Source organism: Ovis canadensis, chromosome 4, assembly GCF_042477335.2.
Source record: "Ovis canadensis isolate MfBH-ARS-UI-01 breed Bighorn chromosome 4, ARS-UI_OviCan_v2, whole genome shotgun sequence".
Taxonomy (NCBI): domain Eukaryota; kingdom Metazoa; phylum Chordata; class Mammalia; order Artiodactyla; family Bovidae; genus Ovis; species Ovis canadensis.
Window position 1 is genome coordinate 68,609,017 of NC_091248.1, and position 15,984 is coordinate 68,625,000.

Genomic DNA, 15,984 nt, shown 5'->3' on the forward strand with positions numbered 1-15,984 from the left:
TAGGAAAGTTAAGACCAACCTAGATAGCATATTGAAAAGCAGAGGCATTACTTTGCCAACAAAGGTCCGTCTAGTCAAGGCTATGGTTTTTCCTGTTGTCATGTATTGGATGTGAGAGTGGGACTGTGAAGAAAGCTGAGCACCGAAGAATTGATGCTTTTGAACTGTGGTGTTGGAGAAGACTCTTGAGAGTCCCTCGGACTGCAAGGAGATCCAACCAGTCCATTCTGAAGGAGATCAGCCCTGGATGTTCTTTGTAAGGAATGATGCTAAAGCTGAAACTCCAGTACTTTGGCCACCTGATGCAAAGAGCTGACTCATTGGAAAAGACTCTGATGCTGGGAGGGATTGGGAGCTGGAGGAGAAGGGGACGACAGAGGATGAGATGGCTGGATGGCATCCCCAACTCGATGGACGTGAGTTTGAGTGAACTCTGGGAGTTGGTGATGGACAGGGAGGCCTGGCGTGCTGCAATTCATGCGGTCGCAAAGAGTCTGACACAACTGAGCGACTGAACTGATGATACATTAGTATAGTATACAAATATGTAATTCAGAAAACTAAGTGTATCTGAGCTAGACTGAGAAAGTGTTCTTTCTAAAAGTTATGTGATAGAAACAGTTGGTAGATTATTATACCAGAGGCTATCTTTCTGATCTCAATCTGGGGACCAACAGCACTGCAATAGAAGCAGGCTTAGAGATGAGTGTGAGCAACACAGGTCACTGTAGACATTCTGCAGTTAATGCTTCAGTCCTGGTAATGGTTTCTACCCCTTCTCTCAGTGCCATTTTCCTTATCTACCAACTCTGGGAAACTGCTATGTAAAACTGCTTTTGTTTCCTTTGACCCATAACTTATCATTCTCTCCATTATGATTTATCCATCATAACCCTTCCCAGACACTCAGTTTTTGTCAGCTATGTCCATTCCACCCCCTTACTTCAACCCTGAGTTTTAATAGTTTTATGAATTTATTATTCTCTGGACTTCTATAAAGACATTCAAAGTATTTTGGGGAAAGAGAAGTAGTAATCACATGTCTCAGTCCCCTCCTCAAGGCAGACACGCTTGACTCCAGAAAGTTTGATGTGGGGTTCCAACAGGAGTGCACATCCAAGGGGCCAGCAAGACCCCTCCCCGTGGTTGTTGTTGTTTAGTCACTAAGTCGTGCGGGAGTCTGTTTTGACCCCATGGAACGCAGCCCATCAAACTACCCATGGCCAAGAATACTGGAATGGGTTGCCATTTCTTTCTTTCTCCAGAGGAGCTCCCCTACTCAGGGATCAAACCCACAAATCTTGCCATCTCCTTGCACTGGCGGATGGATTCTTTACCACTGAGCCACCAGGAAGCCCTCTTACCATTAGGATGCATATTAATATCAGAGTTACATTCACTAAAAGGTTCCTTTAAGGAAAAATTTCTACTGAGAATAGGCTGCTGTTTACCTTATTCAAACATATTTTTTTGAAAACTCAATCTACTGCCAATAGCTGTACATTTGTGGTAATTGAGGTGATTTGCCAGTAAGTCCAATGCATGCCAAATTTAGGTGTATGCTTTAACCAAAAGATTTCACCCCAGTACTTAGGGAGTCATCACATGAAACTAGAGGGGAAACAAAACAAGGATGCCAGAATGGAGCAAGTAGATCTGAATTGGATGCAGTGAAAAACACAATCAGGAATCATGCCGCTTTTGCTTCCCCAATCAAGATCCAAGAAGAAAGAGATGGTGTCCATTTTCAAATTAAAATCTATGTCTCAGAACGTCTTCCTGTAGTTGAGCTCCCAGCCCAGTGTTTATTTGTGTAGATACAACCTGAATGACCTGATTCATTCCATTTGAACAACTGTATAATCGTACTACAGGAATAGAGACAGCCTTAGGGGGTTAGAAGGTGAATGGAGACTGTGGGGGAGTTGCAGCTAATTTCAATGTACAATGGGAAATTAAATCAAGTATGCCTTGGTCAGCAAAACCGCATGGAGAAAGGTGAAGAAAGCTAAGGACAAAATCTCTCTTCCTGACCGCATTCTCAATGATAATTTGACAAAGATGCAAGCAAGGGTCCCAAAATTATGGAGGAGAAAATGTCTAAGCTTTAGCCCAATGTCTAATTACAATAAGATAATGCAATAAAGTATTCCAGATAAAATACATACATGTAGAGAATAAAAACTGGGGAAAATTATTCCAGTTTTGAACCAGATACTAATGAGACCACTGTAAAAATCCTACCCAGTTGTCGGAACCTTGTTAAAAGCAAAGGAAGTTAAAAGACATGAGAGAGGAAAACTTGAGTTGCAACATGATTCAAGTAATAGGGGGATCTAGTCACACAAAAAAGGTTAAAATGAAGACTATGATTCCTTTTTGTGGAGAGCACCATGTGAAGGTATGGTGGAACTTGTTAAAGCAGAAAATACAGACTGCGGAGTTAAGAGAACATGTTTCAAACCATGGTTCTGGATTCATCATGACCCCAGGACACACCAAAATCTCTCTACATAACACATAGAAGTGGATTACATACAGCAGTGAAAGTTGAGAGCAAGATACCCTGATGAGTGCTAGGGACTGATTTTAGTTGCCAGGACAAAGCCAACAGCATACCAGGCTGTTCTTGTAAGTCTTGTATACATAAGATGAACACTTCTTTTAAAAAAAAAAGTTGGTTGGTCACCACTGAAAGCCAAAATTTGCTAATTAACAAGAAATAAAGCCCTAAAGGGTGATTTAGACATGTTTTGCACATGCTTAGTAGCATGTCAGTTCAGCTACATGTGACCTGATGAACCGCAGATGTGATCAGGCACTGGGTAAGCACGTGGCAGGGGCCAGAGTGAGCAAAGCCAGGGTATCATGGGTGGACTGCACTGGGACTGGTGGGTTAGGCTACAAAACAATCAACAGATGTGTTATTTAAGTGAGGGAATCCTTTCACAATGTGCAAGTGAATCATGTTGTACACTTTAAATATCTTACCATTAACTTGCCAATTACATCTCAATAAAGCTGAGGAAAGAAACGTCAAAGCAATCCTGTACTATTTAGTCCATTGGGATTCAGTGTATATTGAATGGCTTTCTTCAGGTATATGAGCCACAGACCCCATCTGGTCCAATGCTGAGGTCACCAAGCTTTGAGAACAGCCTGGACAGTCACCATTCTCTTTGGGTCCTGAAGAAGAGAATTGTCCCCTAAGAAGAGGACCTTCAACTCACTGCTGGGCCTAGAGCAGATTCATTCAGTTGAGCAGGTCCAATTTGAATTTGCTTCTGAGTTCAGCCATCATTGACCACATCACCTACTATTGTATTCATAGGCCCACTTTCTTCTAATGTGGAGGCTCAGGAGAGAACAGCAGAGCTGCACACTGAGACCAATGCTTCTATTTCCTGTGTCAAAGCAATTGTACCCATTCTACTCAGTAGGTAGGAGTTACGGGGCCTACAAATACACCACCTCTTAAGTGCATAAATTCTGCTAGTGATGCAACAACTGCCAGGACTTTTCCAAGAGCACCCTGACCAGAAGTGTGCTCCCTGTGAGATGGTGGCCAGGCTAATGAACACACTGGCCACATATTGTGGAACACTTACTGAATTTATTAAAAAAAAAAAAAAAAAAAAAAAAACAGCTGCACTGCTTGGTCTAAATGTACCTGAAATCCATGATCTATTTCACATTAGAAAAAATCTATAAGAATACCTGTTACCTACCTTTTTTAATTGAAACCTCAAACCATAATAGGCTGAAATTTGATGTAAAAAAAAGTATTTACTCAGGCAGTACTGAGCCAAGAGTCAAATCCCCTCACCTCTTCCACTTGGAAGGGAACTGGAGTTCCCTTTCAGGACAGGAATAGCATCAATTCGAGTATCACATGTCATACATTGATCCTTCAGAGCTTTGAACAAAGCACAGAATATTAGTCCCCTCATTGCCCAAGGAGGATGTGTTAACCTGCACCCCTGCACGAGTGAGGACACCACAAAAGTCACCTTCCCCCGCTGGATGGGCCAGCTGCCAACTGTGAGCGGGAACTTGGTTAGAGTAAAAGATTCTTTGTCAGGAATGTGGAAATTGTGACATTAGGGACTAGCCTGGGCTAGAGGATAAAGCTTCAATGAAATTTGCAAGTTCATTTTGGTTTATATACCTGTTGGAGCTGAGACATTAAATGCAGAAGGCTTTTAATCTAGGTATTTTAAACACTACTTGATACCATGGACTAGTGTCACTCAACAGAGAGCACTTCAAGGACAGCGCTATCTCTGAACCAGAATAAGACCCCAGGAAGGCAGATTCAGCCCAGAGCATCTGGGACGGGGTGATTTCCTTTTGTTTCAACATTCATGTTTGACAGAACTGGCTTTTCTCTTTGCCCCTGCTGGAGAGCTAATAACTTCCTTCAGGTCCACCCTACTCCAGTCCCCCACACAGGCCGGCACAGCTGGCTTGATATGCAGATATACCGTGTGCTTTATTTACATTTTCTGCCATTCATTTGCTGTCAAGTAATCAAACATAGGAATGGGTCAGGTAGGTTAGCTTGACAAAACACAACATGGAAGAAATAACCACAGAGGATAGGTTGCGATTTGGTATAAGAGCAAGTCACAGGCGACACAAAAGGAAGATTACAACCCATCCCTCTTGCGTCTCAGAGAGTGCTATTCCTTCCTGAGATTTCTAAAGACGCATTCAATTCCTGCATGCATCTGAGAGTTCCACAACTGTGGCTAACACTGGAAATAAATAATCCAAATCAGCTTGGCCACATTAACTGTGAAATCCACTTTACTAGTGAGATAGAATGTACTTCAGGCCATGTAGGTCAATAGCCTTGGAGAGGGAATTCCAAAGATGAAGGCCCTTCATAGAAAATGCTCAGCCCTCAGACCTGTGTAGTTCTAAATCAGAGGGCTTAGCACCTCCAAGCCCTCCAGCAGCTGTGAGGGCAAACCCAGGAAAGAGGTGGTCATTGGATATAACCTAAATCCCCTCTCTGCTGCCTCTCCTCAACTCTTGAAACAGAATGCTGTTGAGGTCTGCTACCTTGATTTCCCCCTGAAAGCAAAGAGGCAACTCATGAGGTATGGAAGCCTGGAGGGAACAAAGGCAAGTATGAACGTGTGTGAGCTCATACTTTGGCATGATGAAAAGTAGGTACTCTTCAAAAGGTCTGCTCTGTGGCAGAGGGGCTCGTTACTGAGAGCAGAGCTGCACTGCCCACACAAAGGCAAGTGGGGAGGTAAGGGGCTCAGTGAAGTTAGAATACAGACAATATGGAACCAGAGATCACTGAATCTCAAAAATCTGTCTGCTACTAGCAGAGCCATTTAAAGATAATGGTATGAGCAACAAATGGACTTGGCTGGGGGAAATGTTTTCCTCTTTACTGTCTATAGGTAGCTTTCAGAAATTTTAGTTGAAAATTGTTAATTTTTATCAGTCAAAATGAAAATGAGTCTCTGGTAGGGAAAATAATGGTGTCTACATCCTAATTCCAGGAACTGTGAGTTTGTTAGTTTCTACAGCAAAGGCTCTAGATGGAATTAAGGTTGACAGTTAGCTACACCTAAAATATAGAGACTATTCTAGATTATCTTAATACAGATATTATCCAGTAGAATCACAAGGATACTTGTAAGTGGAAGGAGACAGGAGGGCAGAGTGATGTGAGGACTTGATCTATTTTTGCCTGCTTGAAGACAGAGGGAGAAGGCCACAAGCCAAGGACTGTGAGAGACTTCTAAAAGCTATTACAGATGAGAAAATAAATATTCTCCTAGTGTCTCCAGAAGACAACACCACCCTGTTGATACCCTTATTTTTAGTTCATTGAGACCTGTGATGAGCAGATATAAGACAATAAATTTGTGCTGTTTTAAGCCACTGACTTAGTGTTAATCTATTAGAGCAGCAACAACAAACTAATACAGAAACCAACAGTCAGCTTGACATGCAAATGTGTAGCTTTTGCATTCAGCTTTGTCCAGGGTAGTGACAGGAAATCAAACGGTCCAGGAAAAAATAAAAAAGGGAAGTTGTTGCTTAAGCGGAAGGCATGCTACACTTAGTTGGCTAGCTAGCACCTTGGTTTCATCGCCTACATTTTATGTGGTCGCCTGCTGGCAATGAGAACTTTCAGCACTTATCATCCTAGGAGAACTAACTTCCAACACATAGTTCATCCCAACACTTCTGTCTTGATCCTAAACGATGATGTGTTAAGTAACTGGCTATTGCATAGGTAAATTCTAGTCAACCAAAGAATGGGACAGTTACCTTCACCGGCCATCTTGGGTCTTCTGAATACCTAAAGCACAGCTATTGTAAAATATTTCTCTCTATACTTTCAGGGGAAAACTAAGAAAAAGATGATCTTGCTTTACTTTGATATTTGGGAGGAAATTAAGGAATGTATAATAGCTGTGCCATATTAAGACCATTTCAAAATAAAAATTGGTGTTATGGTTAGAAAAGAATTTCAAGACAAGGAAAGCTAGGTTTCCAAGTCACCAACACATTTTCCTGAGAATTGAAAACTAAATTAACTTCAGGTAGAGAAACAATAATAGGGAAAAGTACCTGAGACACAATATGACCCTGTATCTCTTTTAAATTGAACTATTTTTAGGTGACATGTAAACTTTTTTTAAAAAATGTAGAATTTGATCCACTTCTCTGACATTATACATTTTTAAACATAATGCACTTTGACAGTGCCTGGCATACAACTTTCACTAATTACTGGCATCCTTTGATAGAATGACTCTACTTGAGTTCTTAGGAAAGACTAGACAGAAACTTTCCTGGCCTAACCAAGGTGGGGTTAGTTGAAGACATTAGGTCTTTTATTTGGACCCAAATGATTCTTACTACTGGTGGCCCCATTATATTTTCCAAGAAGTGGCTAATGAGAATGGGCTAGTGTTAACCCAACTTAAGGATGTAAGTAAGTGAGCCCTGGGGTGTGGTCTCCTGAATGAGCAAGCACATTTTCAACCCAACTGGCTGCCTAATCGTGTGTAGCAAACTTGGCTGATGTATTTGGATGTGTAAGCAATTATGTTTCCGCTAAAAGCCTTGGTTGGTAATGCTTTTGTTCTCCATTTCTTACAACTGAACTAACAGAAGAAATTGGAATGGAAATGGTTTTCAATATATTTTGTTTTGCTTTTTAACTTTTCATTTCAAAACATTTTTCAATTAAGCTAGCCAACTAATCCAAGGTTTATTATACCTCCAGACAGCACATAAAATTGATAACAAGGAGAAAAAGAAACACCGTGGATAATAAAAGAAGTTTTAGTAATAAAACATATTCTGATTAAAAAAAAAAAACCTACATGTTTGCTTTAAAGCACTCCATTTAAATATGACTATCTGTACTGAGTACCTCTGAGTACTAGCCACAGTTAGTATCGAGTATTGATTACAAGACAAGGAGTCCCTGACTTTGAGAAACATTTCTTCAAGGAGGCCTTTGACAGGTATTGGCTTAATATCTGAGTCACCTGAAATTGCATACAATGAGACTCAATGTCTAAAAAAATAGCAATAAACTACAGGCTCCAAATATTTCTGATAACCTATCACAGTCTCCACTAAGATTTCCACATTGTGTTGCTAATTTCAAAGGTATTGCCCATTGACACACTGGGGGTCAAATAAACAAAATGTATCCATGTTACTGCCTTCACTCATTTGAAAAATTAAGCAGATCACAAAGAAAGAAATTTGAAAACAGCCATGTCTGTTGTAAAAATACAGAAATTAGGTCTCAAAACACTTGTCCTTGCAATCACTTTCTGCAGATACTACATGTTATGTTTCTGTAATCCAGGTAACTTTAGCACTTCAGAATTTTAACCTCAACGTGGATTTATTATTCCCTCCTTAAAATGCCTCCACATGCAAAATCAAAGTCACACTTCACATGTAAGAAGCTGTGGAAAAATCAAAGCTCTACATTTGAATCCAGTGTGTTTGTTTGTTTGTTTCTGCAACATTAGTGATGTCACTATAGACCTTTCCAACTCTGACGCCCCTATCTGATAAATGAGTAAATTTCACATATCACAGGCTGCTTGCAAGAATCAAGTAAGATGACATAAGAATTTTCCGAAAATAGTCCCTGGGCAGAGGCTCTTCAGACCTGCAGTTGAGAGAGAACCCTACAAAAATCCATCTTTGAAAACCAGCAGATCTGTACTGGTGGTCCAATGGCTAAGACTCCGTGCCCCCATGCAGGGGGCCCAGGTTGCTCTCTAGTCCCAGAACTAGATCCCACATGTCCCACAAGGAAAATGGAAGACCCTGTTGTGCTTCAACTATGACCCAGCACAGCCAAATAAATCAGTAAATAAAAATATTTTTTAAAATGCTGCCTCCCAGGGAAGAAAAATTAAAAAGAAAGAAAAAAAGCCAACGCCTCTGGCATCCATGGACTCACAATGAACTGAGACAGCTCTTGAAGGGCTTCGCGTCTGCTCGCAGACTCACCTGCTCCAGGGTCCAACACACAAGCAGCTAAAGGAGACGCGTCCAGACTGAAGGAGGGTCATTTGCTGGTCTTGCCCCGTCGACCTGAGCGACAGGCATCCGGTTGTGCGGGCACCTACACGTCCCCTCCTAGAGGAGGCCGGGGGCCGGCGCCATCTTCCCGTGCTCCTACCGCCTCGCTCCAGCAGTGAGAGCACCATTTTCTTTATTTCTTCTTCTTCTTCTTCTGTTTTTTTTTAAACTCTAAAGTTTACCGAAAGAGTTGAAATAAATACTGAAAGTAAGATTTTCAAAATATATGTCTGCAAACTCTGTCCAAGAGATTTTAAGTAGCTGTCTATGACATTGGATACAAGACGATTGTATTCTTAATTCCTCTGGTGCTCAGCATCTTCAAATTTGAGATTCGGCCCTCCTGGAAACTGACTTGATGCAAAGCTAGACAATGCCTGAGGAAGTTTTCCTTCTTTGTCTACTTGTATCCCTGTCAGGGCGAGAAGCATGACGAGGAGCGGAGACCCACGGAGTTTGGGAGAGAAACCCTGATGCGCCTGCGGACAGAGGATTTTGGGATTCGGCATCCGGGGGCAGCTGGTACACGTGGTGGATTAGCACTGATTGCTCTCAGCTGAGTTCAGGAATGGGCATTTTTCTTTCCGCAATCAGCTCCTGAATTAGGAATATCTGTTCTAGAAAGTGTATCCAGTCTCTAATGTGCTCCTCTAATAGGATGCTCACGTTGAAGTTTTCATCAAGAGATTGGTAAAGAGATTTTGGGCGGAGATGACTATTGCTTCTTCTGGGATGGGAAGGCTGCTGCCTTCTCAGCCGAAGCCTAGTTAGAGGGCTTTCTCCAGGAGATTATGCTAAGAACTTTTGAATATGTTCTCTGAAATTGGGAGACCAAAAGGTCTGGTGCCTGACCCACACTTGAGAAAAGTAATTCTAACTGGTCAAGCCTGACTCCCAGCTGGGAGAGCTAGAGAATGGTTAGTGACTTTACTGGAGACATTGGGGTGGTCCTGCCAGCCTGTTGCTGGGAAATGACTGTGAGAACGTTTCCATCGTGACCCTACTGACCAGACAGTGCAATCGTGAATGGGGAGATGGGCAGGGCAACAAAGCAAAAAGAGAAGGACCATGGTCTCCACAGCCTGTCTCCAACCTGTCACAAACCTGATTTAGAGTTGGGTAGAAGGTGTCACCCAAAGTCAAGTTCAGAGTTTCAACTAAAACATGGGACTGCATTCTAAGTGTCTTATTAGGGCATTTTATGATGTCAAAGGTCAATACAAATGTTTATTCAAGAGTGAGCTGATACACCATAGATCCTGCATAAGTTCTAATCTGGCACAGCAGATTGCCCTGTTAAATAAAGTTTAGAAAGGCAGTAAGAGACCAAAATGAATTACCTTTTGATTATATTCTTTGAGTTATCCTTGTTCAACCCTTAGTCACTCAAGTCTGTTTACCTGTACTGTCATTTAGAGTTATGTGATTGTTTTATGTAAGGTTTACACAATTCCTGAGTCCTAGAGCAGGCTCTCTTCCAACAGTTCTGTACCCCATTAGAAATTTAATCCCCACTGAAGGATGAAGAATTTTGTGAGATCCTTATAACATCATCTCATTTTGGGGAAGGGGAGGTGGGTGGAAAGAAGTTTAACTCTTGAATATAAGTAACACGCTTGGGCAATAACATTGAGAGCCACAATGAAATCAAACTTCACATCTAGCATCTTCGCCTTGACCCTGCCCAGTTGACTTAAAAAACCCATGTCCCAGTGGAAGAAAAGTAAGAAGGCAGAAAGTTCTACTCTGAGAGCCTACCAAGCACAGAGATCAGTATTTACTAATCAGAATTTACCAAATGTAATAGTCTCACCAATGGCAGTTTTCACTTAAACTATTTTAGCACCAAAGTTTCCAGTGTGGAATTATCTTCAGCTTCTAGATTCTATATACCAATAATGCTCTCGGGTTTTTGGCTAACAATGTGAACACTTCTCATAGTTCATTGCCATTGAATAACGAAACAAGGATTGGCAAATCTGTGGACCTTATGTCCTACCACCTTTACTTTTTTCAAGGCAGAAGTCACTAGCAGGTGATGGCACATTTACCTGAATTGAAGATGTGGCCTTATTATCCATATTCAGGTATTTACTCCTAATGGGCTTCAATATCATGGCTTACCTGAGACTGGAGTTGTAGAAAATAAATTCTCTTTTGTTCAAGCCATAATTTCTGAAGTTGTGAGCATATAATATGAAAGCTTTTTCCTCCTGATTTTGAATAGGTTTCTTAGAAATAAACCTGACATGTCATTTACTTGTTCTAAAAGGACTGAAGCCTCTTTTTAGATATCTGATCTCAATATGACCATCTCTCAAATTTTATGTATCATATGTGCTCTTAAAGTGACCCAATGATGTTTCTAAATGCTGGAATAACAATTGTACTTCCAGAATATCCTTGTTAGAAAATTAGGAGAGTCATAATTATCTGCCCAAGATGGCACCTTCAGCAAAATGACTGACACATATATTATTCATTAATAACAGCTTTAAATTTATGCAGGGAAGACTATTAATGAAATATTTCTATTTTATGGTGGAGATTACTATAAGGTTATTTCTAAAATGATGGGAAAAGGCAAGGGAAATAAATATTGCCAGTACCAAAGAGAACTGATTTTGCTTCAGAATGAATATTAAATTGACATTCAATGGGAACATAGCCATGAGAACCAGGTTTCAGGAATTGGAGATAACCTAGATATGGGATTATTTCATGAGATTCACATAGCTTTTCATGGCTGATAGTGAAGCCAGTTTGATTTGTAAAATGATTTAATAAATTTTTTTGCAACTTTTTTCCTTTTCATTAACTTTGAGCTTATCTCTACTACCAAAGAGGCCAAAACTAAATAAATGCATGGCATCTGTAGCAAGCTTTTGTTATTGTTCTAAGACTTAACATTTAGGACTAACACCTCCAGATGAAATGTTTCTATTGAGGTTCTGTTGATTCGATTACTTATGGATTACCGTGCAAAGGTCCTTTCTCTGATGAAGGGTGTTGAGTAGAACATTTAAATGTCAGTGCAGAGTTCAAGTGCAAGGATTCTGTGCTTGGTGCTCATCTCAATTTTCCTATTTTTCTTTCCCCCAAATATGCTTAATTTTTTGGCTTGCAGAGAATAGAGAATTCTATTCTATTCTAGAATAGAATAGAATATATAATCATAATAACTTTCTATTGGCAGAAATGTTATTTTTAAATTTTATAATTTCTCCTTTTTTCAGAACATTTGATCAAAGAGGATTGGTAACTTCTAAATGTTGCATTTTCTATTAAGTGTTAGTCGCTCAGTTGTGTCCGACTCTGCGACCCTGTGAACTATAGCCCATTAGGCCCCTCTGTCTATGGGGATTCTCCAGGCAAGAATACTGGAATGGGTTACCATGCCCTCCTCCAGGGGTTCTTCCTGACCCAGGGATCAAACCAGGGTCTCCTGCATTGCAGGTGGATTCTTTACCAGCTGAGCCACCAGGGAAGCCCAGTTTTATTAACTGCATTTTCTATAGTGTCATTTAAATATATTTAAAGGAGAAGTAAGAAGGAAGCCGTATTCCTTCCCACCTATCACATGCCTCATGGCTCTAGGGCAATGGGCTGCCTCCAAAGAGAGGAAGATAATGGTGGCTTAGGGGCTCTCCCTCCCATAAGTTTCCCAGGTGCTATTATAGGAACACGTAAGCTCCTCTTCACAGTCTCCCCAGATCCTCTTAAACTGAACACAAGAGAATTTGCAGGTGACTGAGAAGAGAATCATGTAACTAGTCAAGTTTCAAATGTCTGGTCAGAGTGGGAACATCGTTAAAAATTTCTTTTCCTTTCCTTTTCTTCTTTATGTTAACCTCTGCTCTGCATGGGAATGTAGTCTTAAGTTAACAAAATACATTGGGTTGGGACATTTCAATAATCAATAGTGAAAAATGAACCCTAAGGTTCAAAAAATTAATCTCATGGTCACATTTCTTTTAAAACAATTTTGATCCTGTGGAAAGCTCTTCAGTCAAGGTAGTCTTTCATTGGGATGACAGATACTAGTAAATTATGCATAAAGTAAAAATATACTCAACACATAAATTTCTTTTTTTTCTGATTATGGGAGATTTAGGAATGCATGTTGAGGTTCAAGAAAAAGGCAGTTTCCTGCTGCAAAGGCCATAGCTTGCTTGTCTTGTCCACTTAGAAGGGTCTGGGTCTGATCCCTAGAGGCCTAAAAGCTTCCCCTTAGAAAGCTACTTACACTTTCCTTGTACATTCTCCTGAATCAGGGCAGGATACCATGGGTGTGACTGATACTTGGAGGCAAAAAAGAATAGATAAAATGGAAAAGTTAAAAACAGGAAACTCATCATGGACCCCCCCCCCTTTTAATTTAGAATTTAGATGTCAAATTCTATTAGAGTAAAAACATGAGACCATGAGATGATTATGTGAGGAAGCCAATTTGAACCTGAAGATAGTTTTTAATGGAATGTATTTGACAAACAGACCCGTTTTTATTGATTGAACTTGAGTATGGTTTGGTTTATGAATTCTCAATTCCTAAGGAAATGATTTAAACAATTTGTGGGATATGTGTACACAAATTTATGACTTGGTTCTGGCAAGGAAGATAGTCTCTCCGAAAGAATAAAATCCTAGGGGTTATAAATGGGTCCAAAAGTATCAGATTTTTTATTTATACTTCAGAAATGTAATCAAGTGAATGAAATGGTTTATATACATTTTTACATCCAACAGCAGTGACACACTGTTCATACATGAATTCTATAGGAAAATGTACATCCTTCTTTTTTTTTTTTTCTAAGTAAGATCTGCCAAATGTTCATGGACAAAAACCTTTCATTGCAAACTGAACTAGTGAAATGACAAGGGTAAGCCACATTTCTTTCAATAGATGTATGGCATTAATAAAGCTACTGTTTGAATGTATGTTAATATTGTCATGTGTAGGATGAAGTCTCACAAATTCCCCAAAATGTGAATGATCAATTTGAAAACTTTACAAAATTGTCTAATAGATTTTGTGACTGAATCTGCCCAGGGATGTTAAAGTCCAGGATGGTTTATTTTAAGTGTACTTCTGTAGCTCTATTCCTAGCTGACTATTCTTCGATTCCCTAATCACAAAGAAATGCATTCTTATGAAGTTAAGCAGCTGTAGACACAGAATGCTGATGACATTTTCTCCATATCTGAGTTATCTAAAGAAAACCCAGTTAGTGGTAATTCTACCAAATACTTGTAACATTCACATGAAGTTTTAATTGATTTTCAAACAGTACAACTGTGCCATGAATCCAACCACATAGAATATAAGCCTTAAGCCCACTAGGTTTAAGCAATTGTGTCTTTGTAGACTAAAACTATGTAAAATAAAATCTGATAACTCCCTGGTGTTAGAGGTAGACAGTTTTCTTTCAAATCCTAGGTTTGGTCCTTTATTTTATTCAGCAGTGAAAGCCATGAATACAGAACAAATAACAGCTGTTACAATTCTCAACCATGACTTCTAACGTCAGAGAATTCAAAGTATGAACATAGTACACAGTAATGAAAAGTATCAAAAATTAGTTTACCTCAAAAAAGATAAATAAAACAGGTATATTCCACCAATACATAAACAGATGTTTGTGCTACAGTTAAAATTTGCTGTATACAAAAGATCATAGTCCCCATAATCAGCTTATGATAGAAGCAAGAATACATGAGCCATTTAAATTGTCAGACATTATGCTTTATAAGGTATGCACAGAAGTTCAAGCAATAAATACATACATTAGTTCAAAGCCTTACAATAGCTACGCAAAGCAGATGCAGAAAAGCAGATTTGCTATTACTAGCAAGCAATGATATAAGAGTAAAAATTCATGAAATGCATTAAAGCAACATTTTTCTTAGAAAAAGTCTGGTCATTTATGGGTCCACCAACATTTTTACATAATATGCACAATTATCAAAATACAGACCAAGCATTTCAGAAAACTCCAAAAAACCTAAAATCTATTTTCAAAGCAATTGCAGTTTTGGAGGTTTTTCTGGTATAATGTGCAAGCAGCTATTTTTTAAAATTGTATTCATATAAAACCCATGCAAAACTCTACAGGTATATGCATTCTGTGGCTGAGACTTCCTTTCAAAAGTTTGATAACTGAGGTATGCATACTTTAGCATTGTAGTCTTAGGCCACCCTCCTGATGGTACAGCTCTCAAGATTACTTTCAGTCCATCAAAGCCTTTGAACATGCACCTGAAAGACCCATTTTCCCTTCAGATAAGCCTTCCAGTAGGATCCTAGATGACTGAAAACCATCCTTCCCAATCCCAATCTTTCTTTTGATACCATATCGCAAACTTCCCATTCACTGATCATGACCCAAAGACAAACAGAATGAAAAGTAGCAGTTACTGTGACGTTCTCACGTTTCATGCAATCTGCCATAATTGTTCTAATTTTTTTTCTTTTTTTTTCTTTTTTTTTCTTTTTTTTTTTTTTGCAGAGGTAGAAGCTTTCAGAAAGCCTTTTGGGTAAGTGGGAAAACCCTTTTGAAAGCCGTTATGTCCTTTTATTTGGTGTGATAGATGACTGGGTATTTCTCTAACTCTATTTGCTGACTTCAGCAAAGAATAAATGATGAGCTTAGTTTGCAAGGACCAGCTCCATCACATGGAACTGGTACATATGTTAAGCTCTAGCAGCCACCTTCTGTCGAAACTGTTTGTAAAGCAATAACCATCATCAGGTTATGAGGTCCCTTGGTTGGGGGAAAAAGTATTATCAAGACTTGGCACAGCACATGAAAAGCAACACGTAAAGTTTCTAGGTTTTAAGCAAACATTTGACTATGCTATTTTCAACTACACCATAATGCATTATCCTAGTTTGGGGGTTTGGAGTCGTCGCGAAAACCAGCATTCCAACAATTTGGCCTGTGCAAGTCTTTGAAAGGGAGTGTATTGTTAGTGTTAATATCCCGTATCAGCAGAGGCAGAATTATATGTAACTTTGGTTTGACTGAAAATAAATACCATGGACTACAATTGCTATAATCTTTGCTTTCAGTGTAAAAACTCAGCTAGATCACTTTAAAATCAATATGAAATTAATTTTTGGCTTTACTAGACCTTTTATGTTTGGTTCCTACTTTTTTTTTCATTATAACTTAAGACTATAAAAAATAGTACACAACAAAGATTCAGACCATACAAGACATCTTCTAACAACATGTATTCACCACCAAAAATAAGTGACTGGATGGGGAAAACAAAAACACAATGTCCTATATATATATAACAATATGCAATCTGCATTTGCATCAAGTACATAATCGTTTTGGTCAGTGATCCACATTTGTTGCTTTCTAGCATGTCATAACTTCCACTGCA

General features: G+C 39.4%; 1 protein-coding gene across 14 annotated transcripts in view; it reads right to left on the reverse strand.

Moving 5' to 3' along the window:
- Nucleotides 1-15,051: 15,051 nt before the first annotated feature.
- FOXP2 (forkhead box P2) overlaps nt 15,052-15,984 on the reverse strand; it is a 675,695-nt gene continuing 674,762 nt past the window's right edge. For all 14 annotated transcript variants that reach the window (XM_069587981.1, XM_069587978.1, XM_069587975.1 and 11 more), the window contains one exon: nt 15,052-15,984. This exon is cut by the window's right edge and continues 1,275 nt beyond it. The gene's annotated coding sequence lies outside the window, so the exon portion shown is untranslated.